This window comes from Hibiscus syriacus, unplaced genomic scaffold (assembly GCF_006381635.1).
Source record: "Hibiscus syriacus cultivar Baekdansim isolate YM2019G1 unplaced genomic scaffold, ASM638163v2 tig00111495_pilon, whole genome shotgun sequence".
NCBI lineage: Eukaryota > Viridiplantae > Streptophyta > Magnoliopsida > Malvales > Malvaceae > Hibiscus > Hibiscus syriacus.
Genome location: NW_024063103.1, coordinates 114344 through 119907, shown reverse-complemented (window position 1 = coordinate 119907; position 5564 = coordinate 114344).

Below are 5564 nucleotides of genomic sequence, written 5' to 3'. Positions count from 1 at the left end.
CGGTTGTATTAAGTAGTGGTCATATTTGTTGGTTAGATTGGCGATTAAATTTTATTAATTTTAATTAAGATATAGTGAAATCGTTAATTAAATTTTGATCTGATTAACACCTCTTAAAAGACTTAAATATAATTTACTTTTAGTTTAAAGAGATGGAGATTTAAATAATTTAAATAATATGTAAAAGAAAATCTAGTGAATTAGTACTAACTATAGGTTTAAATATATATTTGGTACTTGAATTAATCATCTTCTTTTGAATTAGTACTTAAAGAATTTTTATTCACAAATTAGTATTTAGAATAAACACATTCTCCAAAATTAAAATACCGAAAGAATTTTTGTCTCAAGTTAATACTCGAACTATGTACATTCTTCCAAGTTGATACCTAAAGAATTTTTACCTTACTTGATGCCTAAATTTATTAGAATCAAATCATAATAATAAAGTTACACCCAGGATCTATTGTGTCAAATCATTAAGAACAAAATATTAGATGTTATAACGTACTTAAATTATAGAATAAAACTTTCTGATGGGAAAAGAATAAAACAAGTTAACATATTTTTTGGGAATCACTGCCTTTTTATATAAAATGAATATTAGATCAATCTTTTAAGTATTTATAATTTTACCCCTATCAAATTATAAATATAATTTAGAGTATCTATACTTTAATTCTTTCATATCTTAATACCTATAACACATATAACATAATTGATCACTTAATTTTATATCATACTTCATGATAACAATGCACATTATATTGTTTGCCCATAATGATGGAATTTAATCCAATAAAAATTTAATTCGTGTAATGTTTATCACTTATATTAATGATATTAACTTTTAATAATGAAACAACATAATTATATCATACATCTGGTTGGAGTTGTTTTAACCAACAGATCAATCTTTTAATAAAAAAACTTGCACAGAGAAATCCTAAAACGAACAAAAATGGCACTGATGGAAATTGGTAGAAAGTTGAGGGTTAATTCCACAGAGGAATGGTTGAAGAAGACGTGGTGGGTTTTAACCCAAATTTGAGTGGACTTCTGGAAACAGATTTATCATACAAATTCAGCGAAGCTACAGCGAGAAAACAAAGAACAAGTTTGACTTACTTATCAGCGCCCAACATCGATGGTTAGTTACTCGATGAGCTTGTGGGGCTGGAGATGGACCTGCCTCTCTCCCTGTAAGAATTTGATTTTTTCCCCAATAGGGCAAACCCAGAATTTTTGGCCTAATAAGGCACACTCGTTTTTTTTTTTACAAAATACGGCCAATGTTACGGTACAAGGGAACTCTTCATCTCAAATTCGGTTGAAAATATTATTTTATTTGTCTCAGTTGAGTAGGCCCACATGGTTTATTATTTTAATTTATTTAATGAGACTTCTCACGTCGAAGTGATGAGTCACTTGAGAAATTATTTTTTAATAATTGTTTAAATTAAATAAAAAAAAATTTAAAAAACGATATAACTTATCACCTCGACGTGATGAATTCCTTTGAATTAAAAAAAAACTATCAGGTGGGCAACAGGCAACAACAAAGATCAATTCGCCAAGGGTCACCATTCAGATTTAATTTTAAAAAAAATATTAATTAAAAAAAGTAAATTAATAATTTTATTGCAAAAAAAATAAAAGATAATTTACAAACAACACATACATACATAATAAATTTTATTTATATTTTCTTAGTCCTTGATGATGTCGATGAGTGGTCAAACGATAACGGCGCATGGCTCGTCAAGGTCATCTGCCTTGAACTTCTTCGTCTACATCTTCGTTTGGTTGTTGAAGAGGAGGTGTATTGAACACACTCTGAGATCCACTTTCAAAATACGGTGATAGGATACTTATGGTATTTGACGCCATCATTGTCGTTACTAAATCGACTTGATTACCCTAGCTTGTTGACTATATATGATATGATCTCATGTACCCTCACCCAAATGTTTTATCGAAGATGTTTGAGTGTTTTGCATTGCATCTTATGAACCTCCAACCCAAGTCGGTTGAGTCTCGGTTCAAGTATGATATGGAGGATAAAAACCAGAACTATCATAAGATGCAAAATAATAATATTGAGATGCAGATGCAAAAGCAGAAGAAGAAGATGTTGATGATTTCTTCGACTTTGCGAATATGGCCTTGTGTTGTTTACATTCTCCCCTCTGTTCCGGTGTCATGAGATATGGTTTCTCATTTGCTTCGTAATTTTGAAGATGGGGAGAAAGGTCAAAATCTAGGTAGATAGATGCCATCTTGTAATGTATGAGGACCAATAACTGGCGCTAATTCCATTGCTCAATGTAGACACCGTGCTTCCTCGGCCAATTTTCGGTATGTTTCCCACACATATCAATTTTATAGAGCGAGTCCATATCAAATATTTGTGTAGGAATCGATTGATGAGACGTAAATTATCGCAACACTCTATCAACGGTGTGCATATCAACAATCGCAAAGTGTAATAAAGGAGTTACGACACACCATGACTCTTATCCATAAAAAATTCCCAATAGCAATAACCTGTAGATCTCTTCATCACAATAAGGAACCTAAAAAAACTGTAAAACATTAATTATAAAAGTTAGTATATATATAAAGTTAAGCAATTTTAAAAAATAAAAAATAACTAATATAATGTAGTTGAATATTTACCATATGTCGACTGGTGATATCGATCCTCATTCGTATATTTTTTGTAGCACCCAACAATTGTTATTTTATATAGCCATCTAAAATAAAAAATAAAAATGATTAAACAAAAATAAAAATAAATAAATAAATTTAGTTAAAAAATTACCTTCCAGCCAAAGGAAACTCAATCGGGGCTGGTGTAATTAGCATAAAAAGCGGGAGTTAATACCAAGCCCAAGACTATAGAAATAATAGATAGCTCGCTACATCGGCTTTTAGACTCCTCTCAATTGTAGCCTTGCATAGCTCTCGATGCTAAAAGGCCAAAATCTCTCAGCCCCAACTAGTATTATGACACTCGGTAAAATTCTTTAATATAGGCAGATACTGAGTGTGTGCAAATTACTGGATTGTCCGATAATATATCCCATATCAGTTGGAGAAGATATGCTCGAGATGCAAAAATAACCTCCTTCTCGGTTGAGTCGTCCGTCACTTGAAATTCGGACTCTAACTACGTGATCTGTATCTGATACTCGTTTAAGACCTTGGGTGGTGGGATCTTTACCAAAACTTCGTGAACAATACCGATACGATTGTAATCGTTTTGCCTCATGACGGCGACACCATTCACGAGAATACCCAGTTGGTAAACAACATCTTCCAAAGTAATCGTCGCTTCACCACTTGGAAAATAGAAAGTGTGCGTCTCAAGCCTACAATGTTTAATTAGAGTCGAAATCAACGTCTGGTTCACCTTAAACCACACAGAAATGTGGTTGAATACAAATTGGATTGCTCAAGATATATAATCATCCATTGATGCAGATCTCTCAATGTTATTTCACGTTGACGAATGCCTCGCTCTTCTTTCGGAGGGAGTTCGAACGACAAAATAGGAACACCATCAAGGCATAACATTTCTTATCGAGAAGACACTTTTTGGAAATTCTTCATAAACTACGATTTTTTCTCAATTTTTTTGTAACAATGGATAGTAAAAATCCTAAACCCAAACCCTTATTTTTAACCCCAATCCCAACTACTACAAACTGCTAGTTTTTTTCTCCAAAAATCAAACCGAACTCGTCACCTCGAGGTGACGTGTTCTATGGTGACCGTTGGCAACTGACCATTGTTATTACCCATTGGCCAACAGCTATAAACTGCTAGTTTTTTTAATTCAGTATGGACTCGTCACCTTGAGATAACGAATTTCTTTGCCCGTTAAATACACTAAAATAATGGCTCACATGGGGTCCACCCAACTTGGACCAATATATCCAACTAAAATCGTCATCTCGAGGTAATGAGTTCTCCATGTACTGTAGCATTTGTCGTATTTTGCAAAATAAAAACGTATGTACCCTATTTAGCCAAATAATTTCTTGGTTTGCCCTATTGGGCCAATAAAACCAAAAAATTTGATAGACACTGCTTTAGAATATTAGTAGAGCGGTAAACAAACCGAGTTGAGTTTGAATATTGTTGAGTTCGACTTGACTCAAAAACTCTAAAATTGAGTTTGATTCGCCACGAAAACTCGCAAGCCTATAATTTTCAAGTTCGACTCAAACATGAGACCATGAATTGAAGCTCGAAATGATGCAAAAATTAAACTTAAATCGATTGAAGCTTAAACTCAATCTCAAACCTAAATATTAAATATATGAAAAACCTTATATTGCATCTTTTAAAAAAGTCAACACATAAATGTTAATATTATTAATATATTTTAAAAAAACTAATATATTATATTTTTTGAGTTGCCCAGTTTTTCTAGGAGTGTCAAATAACTAATTTCAACTCGAAAAGAACTCAAGTTGAGCTTGAGCTCGAGTCGAATCTATTCTAATCGATTATTTATAAAATTTTAACCGAATCAATTTTAAAAAACTCGCGACTTATCTCATCTCATTTTCATTCCTAATTATTACAATCCTTGCCATGGAGTATATTGAATGTAAAGCATTTATCCATATTGGTCATTCGACAGACTTTGCAATGTGCTAACCCGGAATGTTAGTTTATGGTTAAACCGGAAGAAAGTATGCTTTTTTTTGGGGGTAAATTATGCATTTAGTACTTAAATTATCAGTTTTGATTTGTTTTAGTATTAAACTTTTAATTTTTTTAAAACCATATCTAATGTTTAGTTTTTATTTCATTTTAGTATCCCATTTTTAAAAAACTTAATGTGTTTAGTACCTAAATTATTGATTTTAGTCCATTTTCGCACCTAAACTTTCATTTTTTTCCAAAACTTAATGTTGAATTTTGAACAGGAATACTAAAATGAAACAAAAACTAAACTTTAAGTATGATTCTGAAAAAATTAAAGTTTATGTACTAAAACGTATCAAAAAAATGACTTACAGAAAATGAATCCGTAAGTCATTTTAACAAACAACACAAAGGAAATTCTGTTACTAGGAAAATGAATTACATTCCGGAAATGAATTACGTGAAACAAACCACGGGAAAACGTTTTCCGGAAAACGAATTACGTGAAACAAACACGGGAAACATTTTCCGGAAAACGAATTACGTGAAACAAACACGGGAATTCGAGGAAAACCAATTCCGTAATTCCAATTACGGGAAACACAACCCTTAGTTTATGGTTAAACCGGAAGAAGTATGTTTTTTTTGGGTAAATTACGCATTTAGTACTTAAATTATCAATTTTAATTTTTTTAGTACTTAAACTTTTAATTTTTTTAAAATCATATCTAATGTTAGTTTTTGTTTCATTTATTATTCATTTTAAAAAAAACTTAATGTATTTAGTACCTAAATTATTGATTTTAGTCCATTTTCGTACCTAAACTTTCATTTTTTTCCAAAACTTAATGTTGAATTTTGAACAGAATACGAAAATGAAACAAAAACTAAACTTTAAGTAT